The sequence below is a fragment of the Artibeus jamaicensis genome, unplaced genomic scaffold (genome assembly GCF_021234435.1).
Source record: "Artibeus jamaicensis isolate MK-2021 breed Jamaican fruit bat unplaced genomic scaffold, CSHL_Jam_final scaffold_369, whole genome shotgun sequence".
NCBI classification, from domain to species: Eukaryota; Metazoa; Chordata; class Mammalia; order Chiroptera; family Phyllostomidae; genus Artibeus; species Artibeus jamaicensis.
Genome location: NW_026522042.1, coordinates 19,466,409 through 19,487,495, shown reverse-complemented (window position 1 = coordinate 19,487,495; position 21,087 = coordinate 19,466,409).

Sequence of the window (21,087 nt, the reverse complement as noted above, 5' to 3'; positions counted from 1 at the left end):
GATGATTAATTTCTTTCAACCTTTTACAAAATTACAATTCCAATGTTTACCAATGGTTTTTATATTTTAAAAAATTTCCCTTGGAATATAATTTTAGAGAGCTGACTTAGATTTTTCCCTATTACTGCACATCTTTTGACTACACCTTTATAATGTAATTAAAATGATATATATATAGTCATTTTTATATCTGACATCTTATTATTTTCATGCATATTTGTTTTTACCAAGCACAGTGTCTTCCTTAGGAATGCTAAATAATTCTTGGAAGGAAATGCATGCATTAGAATAGGAAAATAAAGAAGAAAGAAAGAAACAAAGTGTTTTCTAAAGGTGGTCTATTTTGGATTTAGCAATAGTCTGATATATATCATACATATAAATTTGAAGTCTGCCTACCCATTTTACAAAAAAAAGAAAACTTTATCAAAGGTAAGATACTAAATAATTTGCCAATGTCATTTATTAGTTTCTTATTGTTGCAATAAATTACCTCAAATTACTGGGTTAAATAAGAAAATATTATCTCATAGCTGTTTTTGAAAAGTATTTTTTAAAGTTCATTTTCAGACAGAGGGAAAAGGAGAGAGAGAAATATCAATGTGAGACAGAAACATTAATTGGTTTCCTCTATTCCATGTTCTAACTGGGGACCAAACCTACAACCCAGGCACGTGCTCTGACTGGGAATTGAACCCATGACCTTTTGCTTTGCAGGTCCATGCCCCACAAACTGAGCCACACTGGTCAGGGCTTATAGTTCTCTAGGTGAGAATTCTAATACATGTCCTAATGAGCTAAAGTCAATATTTTCGTAATTCCTTTTTAAGTCTTAGTGAAGAATCCATGTCTTAGACTTCTCTAAGCTTTAGAGATTGTATAACTCTATCTTTTTTTCCCCACTTAAAAAAAAATGTGTGGTTTCTCTGTAGTTTGCAGTGTACATTTTTAACTAACTTAAGTTTGCTTTCAAGTAACAGTCTAACACTTCACAGATCGTGCCTGTACTGTGTAACAGAGAATTCCCAACTTCTCCCTCCAGTCCCTTATCACACTGGTGTCAGTCACTTATAATCTATAACAACCAAATACATTTTTGCTGTTACTTTTGACCAAATTAACACCAAGAAAAATAAAATCTTTTTTCTCATTTTTGTTATTTTTCTATCACTTTTCCTTTATGCAAATCTAGTATCTAATCAGCAATCTTCTTTCTCTCTGACGTTCTATTAACATTTTTGCAAGGTAGCTCTACTGACAAAATATTCCCTCAAATTTTTTTTCAGAGAAAATCTATTTTTCATTAGTTCATAGGATAAGTTCACCGAATACAGAAAAGTAGATTGATGTGTATTTTTATTTCAATATTTTAACTATCTTGATTATATGGTTTCTGAAAATAAGCCCAATGTAATTCTTATCCTTGGCCATCAGTTTCTAAGGTATGCATTTTTTTTGCTCTGTCTTTTCTCAAGATTTTATCTTTATGTTCTTTTTTTTTAGTTTGATTATGATATACTTTGGTACAGATTGGTTTTTATGTATTCCACTTGGTATTCTTCAAACTTCCTGAATCTCATGGTTTATTGCCTTATTAATTTTGGAAAATTATTATCCACTAATAATTCAAATATTTTGTTGCAGTCCTTTCTTTTGCTGGTATTCCCATTACTCATATGTTACACCGTTTATAACTCTCCCACAGTTTTTGCTAATAACCTTTGATTCTTATCATTCATTTTTCTCTTACTTTTTAGTTCAGGAAGTTCTTTTTGAAATACCATCAAATTACCGAGTCTTTCATCAGCCACCTCCAGTCTACTGATGCGTCCATATGACATCTTTTATTTCTCTTATGTTCTTGATTTCTTGCATTTTAAAATTATTTCTTAAGAATTTTCAACTTTCTTCTTCCTTTACCCATCCATTCTTGTAGTTCTTGCATGTCTTCCATTTTTTTCCTCGAAGTCCTTAGCATACAAATTATAGTTATTTTAAATTCCCAGTCTTGAAATTCCAAAATCTCTGTCATATGTGAGTCTGGGTTCTGATGCTTATTTGTTTGTTCAAACATTTTGCTTGTGTCTTGCTATTTAGTATTTCCTATAATATTTTATTGAAAGCTGACATGATATTTGGGGCAAAACATACTGCAGTAACTGGCCTTTAGTGTGAGTATTATATGGCGAGAGTTTAGGCTGTGTTTATTATTCGCTGTTGCTGCATGCAGATGTCAGAGACTAGTATTTACTCTAGTGTCCTTGCTTTTGTCTCCACTTTGTCTTCTTAAATTGAGTGTGAGCCCTGTTAGCTGCAATCCATTATTATCAGGAACCTGATCAATGTGATGGTGAAATGTAGGGGCAAGTGGAGTGTTCTATAATCAATCCCATCATTGGGTCTCAGTCTTTAGTGACCTTGTGCTCTGGGGCTGTCACCTTCATCAATGTTTCTTCAGTGCTTTTTCCCCCAACAGGTGAGATATGAAAGATGGGGTGGAATTTCTTTTTCTTCAAGTTTATAGTTTCTGGTAAAGTAGTTGGTTTTGAAGTTAGTAAGGAGAATAGAATCTTCTGGAGTATGGTTACTTTTACTCTTCTCCTACAACAAGCAGGAAAGGATCTTTCTCTGATCTTCACCATGATAACCTGGTAGAACTAACTCCTGGAGTTAAATCCCATGAATGTGTGCCCTGTAATTCCCGAAATGGTGCTTTAAAATATCAAGATGGTTTATATTAAGTCTTCAGCAGTTTGCCAATAGCAATTTAAGTGTTCCTGTGGGTCCTCCACTGGCTTTTGTGCTCCTAGCTCATAGCATAAAGCTGTGAGTTTTTGTATCCAAATTTCTCCCTTGTTTGCAAGGTCATGGTTTATCCATGATTGAATTTTCATACAGGTCTAAAAAAAGTTGTTGATTTTAAATTTCTTCAACTTCTTTTTTATTTTGAGGGGGAAGTGAGAACTCCAACACTCCATGTGTCAGGCCAGAAACTGAAAGTACAGGATTCTTTTCATCTTTAAGGGTAGCAATGGCTGGTGGAGTCTTTCTGTGGGATTAGCATATGAACATTTGAGGGAGGCCATCATTCTGTCTACCAGAGGCCCTAAATTCACACGTCATAGAAGTAGGAGTTTAACATAGATTGTCTTCTTTCTGGCTTGAGAGATCTCTTTATGCACCTATTAAACTCATTAAAACTTATCCACCTACCTATCTCTCTACCTTTCTGTCCCTCCCTCTCTTCTTCCTCCTCTTCTTCCTCCTCCTCTTTTTTCTTTTCCTTCTTTCTTTTTCTTCTCCTTTCTCCTTTCTTCTCCTTCTCCTCCTCCTCCTCCTTCTCTCTCTTTCTCTCTCTCTCTCTCTCTCTCAACAACATCAACTTTGTAAACATTTTCTAATTTGGATAACATTTTGATATGATGTTATTTCTATTGAAACTACACAACTGCAGTTTCAGCTTGGGATTCAGTCTCTCTGCCCATGATGACCCTTCATGAAAAATGTCCAGAAATTATATCTAGGAATTAACATCAAAATTCATATGGTTCAGAAAAATAACTAAATAAAATTAATTTTAAAAATTTATATGGTTCATGCTTATTTGAAGGCAATATTTAAATGTTACCAATTGACTTAACTTTTAAAGCCATCTTAATATGGAAAGGTTACAAACTATTACAATAAACATTATAGAGATAAGAAGATAATTGAAATAAACCATAGGTAGTAATAGAAATGTATGATGTCTACCTCCAGGATTCCAAGTATAAAAACTCATGTAAGTTCAGGCGCTTTGTTCTGTTAAACTTCATTAGACATAGCATCAACATTTCAAATGAACTAATCACAGTTAGTTTCAGTGATTCTTATATAGAAACCAAGTCTCAATAAACAATTTAATATAATTTATATAAGGGAAGGTAAGTTTGCAAAGAAAATGCCCTCAAAATAATATATTCTAAGATGAAATATGTTTGTTTTGAATCAATGACCAGCATATGATGCTATTTCCTCCATAGCCTACATTTAGACATATGCGAGTCAAGGGGGTAAAATGGGAGTGAGTTCTACTACTCCTGCTAGCAATCCATTGACACATGTTTTCTTCTTATCATGCAATGTAGCTGATATCTTATAGATATTATTTTTAATGGAGAATTTCTCCAAGTGACATAGAAATTTATGGAAAAATAAAATTTTCTTTAAACAGGCACTTAAGGCTGCCAATTGACCGTATTGGGATATTCATGCCAGTTCTCACCCACAGGCAAAGAAGAAGGGTAACAAGCCAGTTGGAGTAGCCTGCCCTGACTTTCCAGAAGAATACATGTTTACAAGTGAAGAAGTATAGAGAATATCTGAAATTCAAAAGATCCTCTAGGTCCCCTCCTAGAAATCCTATGTTCTAAAGCAAAAGCTAAAGGAAAACTTGAATATCTCTGCACAGGTATGACTGCTAATTGCTCAGACACCATAAGAATGAAGGTTTGGTTCCCCTAAGCAAGAAACCATGACTTTCTGAGGTGTTTCCTGAGGTTAAAGGGAACATAGAAATTTTACTTATTATGGATATTTATTCTTTGCTTTGACATGAACCCATTTGTATAATTACTAAGCAATTATTTTCTACTTCTACTGTCATAGTCCTAGTATCTGACAGAACATGTGACAATTATAGTCATTCTTATATCTCAGTACAGTTGTGTGTTGATAACAGCATTTCAGTCAATAATGGAACACATATGAAATGTTGGTACCATTAGATTTTAATGGAGCTGAATATTTCCTATCACCTAGCAATATTGTAGTCATCATAACATTGTAGTGCAATGCATTACTCACATATTGGTGGTAATTCGGGGGGGGAGGGGACAAACTTAATGAGCTTCCAGATGTTTAAAAGTATAGCATAGACAATTCAAGTAGTAGGCTATACCATCTATGTTTGTACAAGTACACCCAAAGACAAAATTGCCTAACAATGCATTTCCCAGAATGTATCCATGAGTAAAGTATCAGAAACCATACCTTCTGCATATTTTCAGAAAGTTTTTTGCTGTTTGATCTTGACTAAGTCAAATATCAAATAGGCTTAATTAAAAAAATTAAATATGATGGTAATTAAGTTGATCTTAAATTGCAGAATATTATTAATGGACTTTAAATGCTTAACACTATTTTTGTGAAGGATGTCTTTTAGTTACTTGTAAATTAATTCACAAAATAGTTCTGTAAATTAAGTTAAAATTTTCTAGCAAATACTATCAAATGTATTTTTAACTTATTTAATTCTATCAAATAATCATAAATACACTGGTAACTTATGTGACTAGCTTAAATTTGTCTTGTACACATACAAATTTAACTTTCTACCTATGTGATGGAAAGGCATTCAGAATTTGGTATTAATTTTGCAGTTGAGGATAATTATTTTATTGTTTTCATTTTCAATATCCTGGACTTTTAGAATTTAGGGCTAAAAAGTACTTAACTTACCATCTCTAAGATTCAGCATTATAATGAAGCTCACCCTTCAGTGGTACTCATGGACATAAGACCCTGTAGGTTCTTGTTACTGAAATTGTATTAGTTTGTTAAATTGAGCCCTCAATATTGTATAAGTTTTAGGCCTCAGATACTTGTATACCTTTCAAGTTATGAAAGAAGGACTTTCCTTTTCCCTTTGTTGCGATGAATGTATATTATATGTATGTATAATTGTGTGTTTGTGCATATCCTTATATCTATCTATATATAAATCTATATCTTTCTATCATCTTCATCTACCCATCTATCTTCTCCTCAGAATAAAATTTAATAGACCTTGTTTGGTTAGTTTGGCTGTTTCAAAAGTCAGGGAGCAGGACAAATCATTTTGAAGCTGCAGCACAACCAAAGACTTCGAGTAGGAAGAGGGAAATTTGAGGAGGAAAAAGCATTATTCATGATAATGGTGGGACAAATCAAACACTGGAGAGGACAATGCCACACATGTGTTCGGAAAACAGAGTGTGAATTGGTAATAACAGGTAAGCCTAGGGAGAGAGCAGAGGCCAAATCACAAAAGTGTCTACATGCTGAGGCTGTTGGATTTTCTGGAATCCAACGGCAGCACTATGTGACTTTTTATATATTATACCAATGGAGATGAGATGTATAATATTTAAGGAGAAGAATAAGCCTTGTTTTGTCTTGAAAAATAATTTTATAATGTGTTTGTCATAACCAGTAAGATAGAGGAGAAAAATATTTAAATATAAAATGACAAAAGAGTCTAATTATAACTTTTGCATACAGAATGATAACTAGTGTTTTGAAGGCTAACATGTATTTTACTGAATATTAGATGATAAGCTATTTAACATGAAAAATATTTGTAAAGGACCACTCTTCTATTACTCAGATATTATTTATAGGGCTACTTCAGAGATTTATATTTTATGAAAGGAATTTTTAAAAATGATACAATTATCTCCTTCCAGCTTGGAAAACTAATTTCCTTGTAAGAATAACATTGGAAATGTAAATGAATGTACACACTTAAATGATGTTCTCAAAGCAAAACAGTTTCCTGCTGTTAAATAAGTGCTTTGACAAAATTCAAGATGCATAGAAGTGTGAAATATTGACCCACAATTACAAGGCCTGTGGTTTTATTAGTAAAAACTACAACATTGATGGAAGAAATGCCGATAAATGTTTGTAAAATAGAACCACAGTTGTTTTCTCTACAAATATTGACCTGTTTAAATAAGTATGATTGAAAAACAATTCTTATTTTTCTTGCTTTAAGCAAATAATTCTGAATGCTTTGTGTGTGTGTGTGTATGCAGTATAGTTGCATTAATCTCTTCATAAAAATGAATTCTTTTGAAACACTTAACACTAATATTTATTTCAATTAATTTTAGTCATTTTAGTCTGTCTAAAAATCTGACAATATATTTGTAACTTTCTAAGCTCACCAAACTTTATATAATTTTGTCACTCGTATACTTGCTTACATTACATATATATGTCTTTCTATTCTAGCAACCAATATTTACAGATTATAGGGATATAACAATGAAATAAACAAAATTGCTTTACCTTTTCATGAAATAGTTTCAATCCACTATCTTAACATATCAATTATTCTTCTTTTAAACATTTTCATGTTTGTCAGAGTAAACATATATATATTAATTAATCAAAATACACTTTCAAATAACACTGCACTGTTTTCCATTTATTGAAAATACCTTGTAATAGAGAAGCTCCAATTCCTCCCTCCCATCCAATATGATATTACTGTCATCCTATTAATTTGTTCAGATAATATAATCTGTCAATATATTGTTACTGTTATTGTCTTTAACCAAAATAATTTTAGATCACTTAAGAAAAGAAAAATAGATTCTATTTTAACTTTATTTTTCTCAGATGCTCTTCTGTCTTTATATAAATCTGTATTTCTCATCTATATCATTTTACTTCTCCTGAATAAGTTTTTATTTGTAATTATTTTTTTCTTGCAGGAAAGTTCTGTAAGCAATAAATTATCCGGATTTGGTTCTGTAGAAAGTCATTATTTATCCTTCTCTAGAATTATATATGTTTTTCATCACTATTTCACTTGGTAATCTTACTTATGTGCTTTCTAATAAAACCACTGTAATTTGTGTCCTTGTGCATTTAAATAAGAAATTTTTCTATTTTGTTCATAATTTTCTGTTTTTTTGCAGTTTGAATATGGTATGCTTTGGCATTTTGTCTACCTGTGTGTGTTTTATTAATTCTGCCAGGCTTACACTGAGCTCTCATGGTTTCCAGTGTGGGGAATATTATTAATTTGGGGGAGATTTTGGTCATTGTTACTATAATTATTTCTTATTTCTTCTCTTCTTCCTTTCTCCTTCTGGAACAACAAGTATACATACATAATGGGTATTAAAATTGACTTACAGTTCTTGAGAAGTGCAAAGTTGATATGATTTTTAACAGTTGATATGATTTTTACAATTGATATGATTCTGCTTGACTCACATTTACCTATATAGTATTGACCAGAAAAATGTCCACAGCTGAGCCAAGGGTAAAATGGTTGGCATAGTAGTTTTCCCATGTAGGAAAGGCTCAGCAATGTTGTAAAGAAAATATATGCAAGAAATAGTAAAGAATTTGTGTTATGAAGACAAGGAAATAACCAGTGTTCTCTGATAGATGATTGGATAAAGATTTGGTACATATATACAATGGAATACTACTCAGCCAGAAGAAAAGATGAAATACTGCCATTTGAGACCACATGGATGGATGTGACAATATCATGGTAAGCAAACTAAGTCAGCCAGAAAAAGTTAAGAACCAAATGATTTCACCCACATAAAATATAAAACTAAAAATAGAAAAATGAACAAACAAGACCGAAAAAAAAAGCAAATGGAAACTCATAGACACAGACAAGGGTATGGTGGTTATCAGAGGGAAGGTAGGTACAGGGAGTAGCAAAGGGTAAAAAAGGACCAATGTATGGTGATGGAAGATGATTTGTCTTTGGGTGATAAACAGATGACGCAAAATACCAATGAGCTATCATAAAATTGTACACTGGAAAGCTACATAATTTTGTCAACCAATGTTCTCCAAATAAATTTATTTAAAAAAAGAATTCATGTCATTATTAGAGTTTTCACAAACTCCATTCTTCTTGACAGCACTTGCTCTGGGGTCCACTGATACCTCACATAATTTGGGCTCATTACTTTCTTGGTGTGCTGTATGATGAAATTACAGATGGGTTTCGGTTTGCCCTATATCCTTCTTATACATCTCTTTTATTTTCACTGTCATTTTTAATAGGTTGAAGCCACAGTAGTCCTTAAGAATATTAATGGTTTTCATTTTATTTTCATCCTGTATTTGATAACTCAGATTCATTTATGGTTTTATATTGCAAATATTTCCCTTAGAATTCAAAGAGTTTTCTTATTTTTTCTGATTTTCCAGTATAATGATATTATCATTCTTTTCACTGTGCAGAAAAACTGGATGTCTTTCTTTAAATTTTTAGGCCATTTTTGGATACCGGGAATTTTCAAATATTACCTAAATGCATTAAATGCGAGCTTCCACCAGTTCAAAAGAACCTATGCACCACTATTTTCATACCAGCTCTATTTACAATAGCCAAGTGCTCAAAACATCCTAAGTGCTCATCAGTAAATGAGTGAATAAAAAAACTATGGTACATTTACACAGCAGAATACTATGCAGCAGAAAGAAAGAAGGAGCTCTTACCCTTTGTGATAGCATGGATGGAACTGGAGAGCATTACACTGAGCAAAATAAGTCAGGCAGAGAAAGACAAATCCCATACGATCTCATCTGTAAGTGGAACCTAAACAACAAAACAAACAAGCAAGCAAAATATAACCAGAGATATTGAAATACCATATTTTTTTACCATAAGATGCACTTAGGTTTTAGAGGAGGGAAATAAGAAAAAAATTGAAGCAAAAAATGTGGTAAAATATTTAATACCATAAATAACATAATATTTCACCAATGTAATTATAAACAGAACTCAACAGCAGCATTAACAACCATTACTCTTCCCAAATTTGGGATTGAGGGAGTGAGTCTTATAGTCCAAAAATATGGTAAGAACTAACAGTAACCAGAGGGGAGGGGAAATGGAGATAATTGAGGAAAATAGGGGAATGCTCATCAAGGAACATGTATAAAGGACCCATGGACAGAGACAATAGTAGGGAGGATGGAATATGGGAGGTGAGGGATTGGCAGGGCAGGGGACTATTGTAATTACACTTCAATGAGAAAAAATAAGATAAAAATGTAAAAAACAAGTGAAGTTTTTTTTGGTCTTTTTTATCTGTCCCTTCACTTGTTTTAGCATTTACATTTATATTCTTGATATTTTTCAGAACTAATTGTATTATCCTACAGTTTTCATTTTTCAATATTGATTGCACCTTTTCTATTTTTTCCTCTATATCAATTTTCCTCAATGTTTGTTTTTATTTGGTGACTTATCCCAGACCCAGAAGAACAGATCTTTTTCTTCCCACTGATGTGTTATTATAATTGTTTTCTAACTTTACAAGCTCTTTGTTGGGAGCCGCCCTGCCTGGTTTCAGGAGCTGTAACCGCCCCATGGCTAAAGCTGAGTGAGCAACCTTCGAACCATAAGCCACTGAGACAAAGCTTATCTTTCTGGCAGGAGCACCACTTCATCTGTAACTGGCCTCCAATGCTTGATTAGTTAGCCAATGATGGGTAACATTTCTAAGCGGGTAGTGGCTTAAGACAGGCTTGACCATGTGGAGGTACCAGGGAAGGACTTGGGGGCCTACGGAGAAAGGGGGTGATGGACCCTTGCCCCTCGGCTTTGACAAAGCCTGGGTCCTCAGTCTGTCTGCGAGAGAAGTCTCCTACATTTCTTGACTATTTTACTCCCTCTTCCTGACTTAATCCTGAAACAATGACAGAGGGCAGTGCAGCCCTGTGCTGGAAAGGGTGGGCTCCCCAGGAGATCAGGTCTGAGAAAGAATACTTTAAATTCTGTGAAACTCGCTTTGCTAAGAATGCTCTTAATTAAATGATAAAGGTCCGAGCTGGAAATGAGTTTGTTTCCCAAAGTTTTGTAGCCTTTTAGCTAATAGATCCTGACTCAGAATAGGCCCTCCTAGTTCTTCGTATGCTATCTATTGTTTGACCCTTACTGCCTGACAATGATTAATGAACTTTACCTGTATTCTTGTGCTAACTGAACCCAATGAAAGCCTGTCTAGGCGAGGGTCAGCATGCTCTCCCCTTGAGAGAGTGGCCAGGCTGCTCCGAAGAGCTCCCTTTGAGGGAGTAGCCATGCTGTCCCTTTTCCTCCACAGGACTAGTAGTCCGTTTGAATTTTTCTCATGTCTCATCCATATTGCCACAGACACTGCAAGCCCGGTGTCCGTCAGCTCTTTCTGTTGTTCAGTTTTTCCAACTGTTCATCATTTTTCCAAGCATCCTGCTCAGTTTTGTAGGTGTATCATGCCTAAATTTGGGGACACTGTAATACATTTTGAATACAGTATTATGGTTTACTTTCTGACTTATTTTGTTAAATATTCTCTTAATTTTTATATTTACACTAAATGATTTATTTTCTTCCTCCAGATTATTATTATCCTTGATTGCCCATGTATCTTTAAAATGATGAAGCCTTGCTTAAACTTTTCTAAGTATATTATGGAATTTTTCTGTTATATTGTGTGTATATATATATATATATATATATATATATATATATATATATATATTAACAGCTGTCACTTCCAAGTGGGAAAATATTTGGGAAGTCTTTATTGGATACTGACACAGCCAATTAACACATTACATTATGGGGCTGGTAAAAAGGGTAGAGAAAATCATGAACAGGGTTTACCTAGGGCTACCATGATCCATATCTCAATCTTGTGAGAACATGCTCAGGTATTTTTTCTCATTATAAAATGAAGCTGTAAATAAGTGTTTCGGGGTAGAGTTGGCATAGTTGTTGCAGTGATGGGCATTCATTCTTGTGATAGTAATATTGTTAATTGTTTTTCTTCCATATAAATAAGATCTCAGAGGGAAGAGAAAATAAAAGCAATATTAATGTTATCTGTATAGAACTGGAAGTCAATGTGATCTTTCAGTTTTCAATGAGTTACAGGACTCGTTACTGCTTAAGGGTTTAATTGTTTAGCACAACTGCCATATTGGCATTGCCATCAATTTAACATGGCATTACATTTATTTGCCTCCCTCATCAGTGATTTTGAGCCACTGCCTAATTAGATACAAAGAATCTAACAGTAGGGTGTTGGTTTTTCTCCAATTCAATAAGTATTTATAAAATAACTGTTCTGTTTCTATTACAGTATTATATTTGATGCAACAGTAATATATAATATTTATTTTTATTTGTCTGTCCACTGCACTAAGGAAGGCACTTTGCAAACAGCATTTCAAAAAGGTATTTTGGGCGTAGATAATATTATTATTTCCCTTTTTCACAAAAGGACTCTAACATTCACCCAAGTTGATTCTCCCCAAAATGGCAGACCTGGTAAAGAAAGCTGGCTTCTGCTTCATCCAAGACTGTGTTGTCAGTCTGTTTCAAAATGTTCAAACTCTGATCTCTAATAGTACTTAGGCTACAGAAAGAAACAGGAAGATAAACAACTAATCATTTAAAATGAATGATATTTACTCTTCTGCCTTTCCCAATTTCTGTCCCTTAACTGATGCCCTTTTAATTCTTACTGGAATAGAGACTGGTGTTTGACTCCCAGGAACAATTAGCACCCATCTTTCTGACTTTAATCAAGTTGCTTTTTAGGAGAGGCAAACCAGAGAGAAAGCTGTCATGCAACGTATTCTTAAAGACAGGTCTGTGCATGAAATTCACTTCAGAAATTATCATTTTTTCCAAAGGAGGAACACATCTGTTCATATTATAATAAAATTATCCTCTATATTTCATGAAGATTAGTTAAATATTCAGAAATGAGATTTACTAAGGCAAATTGAGCATAGCCCCTCACTACATTTCATTAAATGACTACCTTTCACCACCTAAGACAAATACCATATGATCTTATTTATAAGTGGAACCTAATCAACAAAACAAACAAGTGAGCAAAATAGAACCAAAGACATGGAAATAAAGAACAGACTGACAGTAACCAGAAGGGAGGGGAGAGGGGGATAATGGGGCAAAGAAGGGGGAGGGTGGTCAAGGAACATGTATAAAAGACACACGGACAAAAACAATGGGGAGGGGGCAGATTGAATATGAGAGGTGGGGAGGGTAGGATGGAGGAGAGTAATGGGAAGAAAATGGGGACCATTGTAATTGCACAACAATAAAAAATGACTATCTGTAATCATTTTAGTACATGATAGTGGGGTGGAGGTACTTATTTAGACCAGATATTTTGATGCATTTTGGGAAGTTGAGTTAAAGTGACTGACTGGAATTCAAAGCAGAGACACAAAAGAGGACATTATCTATAACATTCAAAGATGTTTGTGAAGCATATAGGAACAGAAAAAAAATAATTGAGCTAAGATGGACAGGCATTTTACCTTGTTCCTGTTACCATAAATAAAACCTGCTAATCGCCCTGGCTGGTGTAGCTCAGTGGATTGAGCATGGGCCTGTGAACCAGAGGATCTCGGTTCGATTCCCAGTCAGGGCACATGCCTAGGTTGCAGGCAGGTTCCCTGCAGGACAGTTCCCTGCAGGGGATGCACTAGAGGCAACCATACATTGATGTTCCTCTCCCTCTCTCCTTCCCCTCTAAAGATAAATAAATAAAATCTTAAAAAATTAAAAAAAAAATAAAACCTGCTAATCACATTGTTTATTTCTATACAAACAAAAACTTCTGTCAAACTCCTGAGCTGGGCAGAGAACTGCTGTAAATACATCATCACTACTGCTGAAGATATCCTCATAGTTCTCTAAGTTACACATTCTAAGTTTTCATTTATAATTATTATCAGGCAGCAAAATTATCAGATAATTACGGGAAATTGAGTCACAAATTAAAAAATTAGAAACCCAAATGAAACATAAAGAATAATGTTTATAATGTAGGGGCAAATCAAGAAATAGAAAATAAAGTTTTTTCTAATTAGTAGTTTCAAAGAGTTTTTAAAAGATGCTGAATAAATAAAAATGAATAGTTTTTATGAAAAGAAGAAATGAAACTATGAATGAGTTCTTAGAGATTTAAAATATGATCATTTAAATAAAATACATAGTAGAAGCACTAGAGAAAATACATCAAGGAAATTTCCCAGATGTAGAACACAGAATAAACAGAGATGAGTAATATGAAGAAAACAGTGAGAAACATGAATCAATAATTTCAGAGATTTAACATTCATCTAAAAGGAACTTCAGAAAGAGAGAACAAAGGATATGGAAAGGGGAAATTTTTCAACTAAATGATAAAAGCAAATTCCCAGAGGTGAGACATACAACTTATTGCAAGAGCTCACCTAGTGCCTTACAGGATAAATCAGAAAAAGATACACAAAGGAAAAATAAACTGTGCCTTGAAGAAGCCTGTAATATTCAGCATTATAAAAATATTCTTAATATCTACTTTTAAATACTCAAGAATATGTTTATTGATTTTGGAGAGAAAAGAAGGAGGAAAAGAGAAAGGGAGACAGACAGAAAGAGGGAGGGAGGGAGAGAGAGAGAGAGAGAGAGAGATGTGAGAGGAAAATATCAATTGGTTACTGATCTTGGGCATGAGTTGGGGGATCCAACCTGTAACTTTTAGGTGTATGGTATGACACCCCAACCAACTGAGCCACCTAGCCAGGGCAATCTTAAACTTTTCTTTATTTCATTTTGATTTTATGTACTTATTTGTTCATTCATCATTGAGTGACATACATTTACTATAAAATACTGAGTATAAGAAGAGTCACTGCTTTATTGAAGGTTATACTGCATTTAATGGCAGAAGAATGCACATAAACAAAGTACTACATAGTTGTATCAGACTGTGGTGCAGCCATAACAGAACACCATATGGCTTAAACACAAAAACTGATTTTTCTCACAGTTCTGGAGGTTAGAATTATCAAGGTGCTGGCAAGGGTAGCTTCTGGTGAGGGCTCTCTCTGCTTGCAGATGGCTGCCTTCTCACCGTGACCTCACACACAGCCTTTTCGTCTCAAGCATCACTAGTATCTACTCCTCTTCTAATAATAAAATAACATGAGTCCTATTGGATTAGAGCTCCATCTTTACAATGTCATTTTATCATAATTATCTACTTGGAGATTCTCTTTCTAAATATAGCCATGTAAGGTGTTATGGCTTCAACAAATAAATTTGGGAGAAACATATTCTATTTCATAATAATAATATTAGGTTTGATGTGGCAAAAGAAACATAGAATGAAGAGGGAGGAATGTGGTGGCAAATATTTTTTATACAGTCATAAGTGAAACCTTCTATAATCTATAGTTTTTGAGTGAAAGTTTAAATGAAGTGAGAAGAATGAATTTAGGTGTTGAGAGAATAGAAATGGAGTGAGAGGGTTTGCAAAAGAGATAGCAAGCGGTAGAGATGCTGTTGGTACTGTGGCCAGGAGTAACATTGGAAAGGGTTAGCATCTTATTTGATGTGAAATTAAAGGATCGACAAGGACTGAACATTATCATCATCTATGTTGCATTCTTGGAAAGTTTACTTTATTTGCTTTGTGGACAATAAGATATAGGAGTGGACAATTGTTTTTAATTCATATGAGAGGACAAGTACATGATGAAAAGGTAATTCAAGAAACAAGAGAGAGCCCTGGTTGGTGTGGCTCAGTGGATTGAGAGGAAGGCTGTGAACCAAAAGATCAAGGTTGGATTCCCAGTCAGGGCATATGCGTGGGTTGCAGGCCAGTTCCCAGGAGGGGACGCATAAGAGGCAACCACACATTGACATTTCTTTCCCTCTCTCCTTCCCTTTCCCTCTAAAGATAAATAAATAAAATGTTTTTTTAAAGAAACAAAAGAGAATTAAAATTTTTTTTTGATTAGTAGCTGCAGAGAGATCCAAGACAACATTTCATCCATAGGAAATTTTAAAAATGCTCTAAAAAAGAGCAGTGAAGGACTGAAAGAGAATTTTTGGAAGTTAAAAATAAGACTAAATAAAACCTCTGTTTTTTTCTCCAGAAAGAGAAAAGATGTTAGGCAACGAATACTGACCTTACTGTGATGCAGAAATGATGATCACTTTTCTTATTGGAAAAGGAAGGGAACGGCAAAGCATCATACATTAATTATTGTTGCAGAATGCCTGCCCAAACCTGCCGGTTAGTAGCAGAGAGTACTTGTGAGACCATGGAACTGTGCCTACGTCTATTAACTCACTGTGTTTCATTATAGATGTTCCCTCTGTTCTTATTCTGGTTTGGTTTGGTTTGGTCAGTCTGGCTGCCACGTGTTCTATGTACAAGATTAAACAAAAAAAGGTTTTTGTTTATCTTGATTCATCTCAATAAGGTTTTTGTTTTGCTTTTGATATTGTTTAATAGTAACTCATGTCCTTGAAAATCTTAGCTTATTATCTTTTTATTTTATACTTTAACAGCCAAATGCAGAAACTTTGTTAGGTCATTCTGACCTAACTGAGATCTGTTTATGTGAAACATGAGGATAAGACTACTCTTTTATGGCATTTACTTCTTAACAACTCTTTTCTTAATGATATATTTTAAATATTTTATTTATTGATTTTAGACAGAAGGGAAGGAGAGAGAAAGAGGAACGTTAATGTGCAATTGTGTCTTGCATGGCCTCTATTGGGGACCTAGCCTAAAACTCAGGCATGTGCCCTGCCTGGGAATCAAACCACGATCCTTTGGTTCTCAGGCCAGAGCTCAATTCACTGAGCTACATCAGCCAGGACAACTTTTTAACAGTTTCTGAGTATTCATTCTACTTGTTGGGCTACCTCTATTTACTCCTAAGTAGCAGTTTGGAAACCCTTCATTTTACAAATGGGGATTTCAGACCCAGTGAGGTGTGTTACAATTATACATAGATAATCACAGTTTTATATGAATCCAATAGTACATTTAAAAATGATTTGTAACATTAATTTCTCAAAAAATTTTAGATTAAGATTCTAAATCATTCTTAACATTAGAGATCAGAATACTGAGATGAGAAAAATGAGAAAGGAAAGATTCAAACCATCTTAAGAGTTTCAGATATGTACATAAAATATTTTTCCTAAACCTAAACAATACTAGTCATACAATTTCTATTCTTTATGATAAAGACCCTTTGGTTTCTCCTGTTCTACCAGGATGCAATTGATTTTGTCACTCCCTCTTATTTCAATAGAAAAAAATTCCACCAATATAAAATAATTATTTTGTTGATAAGGAGATTGAAATAGAGTATGCCCTCCCTGAGCTATTTATCGCAGAGAAAAAAGCAAGTTATTTTCCCTTGGGACTTTTCCCCAAATAAATGAAAAAAGATTAAGCTTTATATCTATCTCTGAAGCTTTATTTGTTAACACACACTCTTCAGCCTGCCAATTACCTCTGTAATTATTATCATTAGTAGTGATGGTTATAGAGTCTTTGATGGTAAAGACAAGTAATACTGATTAACTTCTTAAATTAAATTTCACTCAGATTCTCTAGCTCAGTGGATTGAGCATGGGCCTGAGAACCAAAGGACTGCGGTTCCATTCCCAGTCAGGGCATATGCCTGGGTTGCAAACCAGTTCCCAGCAGCCGACGCATGAGAGGCAACCATACATTGATATTTCTTTCCCTCTCTCCTTCCCTTCCCCTCTAAAGATAAATAAATAAAATATTTTTAAAAAAGAAAGTATATTAAACAAAAATAAATGAATAAATAAATAAATTTCACTCAGATTCTCTAGTAACATATGTAATTATAGATTTTAGATTAACACACTTTACAATTTGTTTACAGACATGAAATATTTTCACCTGACCATCTAGATGAGATCACCCACATTTGACTTTAGGGCTGTATCCTATTATTTGTATCAGATAAATTTTCTACCATTAAATCAGTCTTTTGATATTTCTTCTGATGTACTATGGTATCACTTTAGGGAAATTTAAATGGAAGACCATAGAGGCTCCTTACCATGACATAAAGAAAAGATTGTTCTTAACCAGTCGGAGGATTTGAATGTAGACAATGTAGAGAAGTCCAGCAGATTGTAGATTTGATATATAACATAAAGTAATGGTAGCTAAGCACTTATAGTCCCATGCTCCTGGACAAGAGAGGATGTGCATGAATAAACAAACACACAAGTGTGGGTCACCAAGCAAGATGGTGGGGTGGGGAGAGAGAGAGAAGAGAGAAAGAGGTCCTTTGTTCCCTTAGTGTATAACCAAGTGCTTCTACAAAATGACCAACCAACTTCTCAAGCTTTTGTAGACTTTTAGATGAGATTTCCCACTAGTTAGACTGACTGGCCTCTATGGTTAAGCTCCTCCTCCTATGTCATTGTGATTTCCATTGCACACGTGTTGGTCTCTCCCTGCCCCACTACCTCACTGGCAACCTGGTACAAGAAGGGGGTAGGAGAGGCATTTATTGGAGCACAGAGCCAAGGCCCCCTGGAATGTGAAAAGCAGTAGCTTCTTGGTGAAACCAAGGGGCTTATGCTCAACAGTTTATTAAACTCAACATCTAATTAGCTTTGTTGTCTTTGTTAATATCAAGCTAACTACCTTTGCTAACAGAATTTTGTCCAGTCAGAGGGATACACTTATTAGCTATCTCAGAAAAATCTGAAATAAAATAGTATATAGTTATATTCAAATTCAAAAACCAGGAAACAGTTGTCATTTACAGGGAAAGAAAATATTTAATGATTTAAGAAGTTGTTGGTTGTGGCAAGATTGTTTTAAAAGCTTGTGTTTGTATATTGGATTGATACGATTTAAAATCTGCTTATTTCGGACAAAAATAAAGATGATTTTATAAAGTTGTTTTGACCTAAGAGTTAAGTTGGGTCAGGATGCCCTCATCTGCAGTTTTTGATAAACACACAGCAGCTCAGTGTCTGGTGGTGCCTCTGGGGGCTTAACAATAAGAATATGTGGAGAAGCAACTATGATAGAGGACATTTAGACTATAAATACTTTGAGTTTGAAGGACTGTCTGAGAGTGTTCTGTCTGGGTAAGGCCAGTTTTTGCTGATCTAAATAGTTCTCTGGAGACCTTGGGTTATTAGCTCTTGTCAAAGTAAGGGGACTCTATTTTTGGCGGTAGTTAAAAACTTATAGTTTCCTGTGAAGGATTATCATTCTGTCTGTCAACACTGGCACCATTGTTCCCTAGTAACATGCTCTAGCAACAAAGACTTTTATTTTGTTCTGGCAGCTTTCAGTGGCTAAACAGATTCTAGCAAGTACCAATTTGTAGGAAGGTGCAGCTGAAGCTAATTTTGAAGTTTATTTTTTTCATCTTCTCTTGCCAGAAACAATAGTGTATTTAATCTCATTGGTTTAGAGTATATGATTTCTTTATTGGCTTATTAAGAGATAAATCCTGTATGCTATTGACTTATGAAATTATTATAATTCCTGCAGTGAACTAGTGTTAAACAAACTGTTGGCAAGGCAATCTCAGTTTCTAAGAAGAATTTGCCCCAAACAAATCAGGTGGGAAATGCTACCTCTTCTTTTCTCAAAGTATATTGTTATTATCAAAACACATAGTTTATATTATATGCATCAAATACTGCCAATACACAGGGTCCAGCAGAAGTAGCACTTGCTTGAGTGTAGTTGGTAGGGTAATAATATGGGTGTACTAATTTATAGTTTTAATTTGAACATTTTCCCTAGAATGCCATATGGTGTGCTTGAGTGTGACACTGTTATATTACAGAATTACATGCTTATGATTTTGCAATTAAAAATTCTGTAATAAGAAAGGATATTATTTGTGCTGGACTCTCCATTTTACAATGTGGTTTTACCAACATCTGCTTCCACCAAGAGTGTATGAGTTCAGATTTCTCCTTACATTGTTATTATTAAATTTTTCGTCATTCTTGTAATTGTTCATTTATATTGTATTTGAGTTTGAATTGGTATTTCCCTGATGCCTAGTAACTTTGAGCACCTTTCATTGGCCATTTGGATCTCTTATTTGGTGAATGGTCTGTTCAATTTTTTGGCTTATTCCTATTTGTACCATCTGTCTCTATACATACATGTATATATATTTTTCCTCTTTCATCCCCAATCAGGCAGAATAAATTATGGAAAAAATAATCCCAAATGCAAGTTTCAGCTTCTATAATTTCCCTTAATTAATCCTTTAGCTCCCTAATTGTTTTGCTTCTATGTTAGAACTTTTATCATTTCAAATGGGTTAGAAAATAGTGTGGCTAAGTTATTACTGTACCCTCTGTAGGAAGTGTGTTCTTTCTCCCTCTAAGTTAATAAATCCTCAGTAAGATTGGCTTTTAGATAAGATTTTCAGGTAAGATTGGTAAGATTTTTTTCTCTGAGGAAACTACAGAACACAAATAGGACTCAAATATATAAAAGGAATTTAATTAACTTTTCATGAAGGCAAGGTCATAAAAATGAAAGAAAGAAAAATTACAGTGAAAATAAGAATTTCCAGTTGATTCTGATGCTGACAATAATGTGTTTCTTTCTTCTCTAGATCTTTGGCTAATGTCCACATTTTTTGTAATCTCAGACCACATCTTATCAATAGAATCTCTATGATGCTATTGGTGACACAGAAGTGGGGAATAGTAAATTGGTTTGCTCTTACATATATACATTAAAGACTAAAGATCAGATACAGGTTTGCTGCAGATTCCAACATTACTGGTTTAACTACTCTTGAATTATCCTATTTTAAAACAGTAGCCTAAATTCTGACATCCACTGTTTCAGTCTCTACTTAGGCTAAAGCTGTATATATTTTGTGGCATGTGTTTGAATGGTTCCTTTACTTTTTAATGTTCTTATGTAAAATATTTTAAATAAAATTATAAGTAGAACATATAAATCATGGTATTTATCTGTATTTTATGGACCTTAACTCTAACTGAAAGTCTCTTCTTGGAATAAAAGGGTTTTTTTTTTCCTTCCATTTCAAGCTAGTTTGGAATATTGAATTGTGTTAAATGATGTGTTATACTTTCTTGGATGTTCATTATGAACAGACATACTTGCAGATGCAATATTGAGTCATGAAAACTTAAGTTTATTGCTTCGAAGTGTGGGAAACAATTTATTAAAAATGAAAAATAACAACTTTTTCTAAATATCTGTTGTATAAAAAAATAAATGGTCTAGACCACAGCTATCCCTTATTTTTCAAACACATGTATTAAGCAATTTGTCTGTTAAAATTATATATCTTAATAGACACTTTGGAACATAATACTAGATTTTGCTATAAAACTGTAGTCAATATACATCAAATTTATAAGAAGTTTTACAGTTTTAACCTAATTTCCTGTTTATACTACAGTGCATATTACCCAGCTACTGG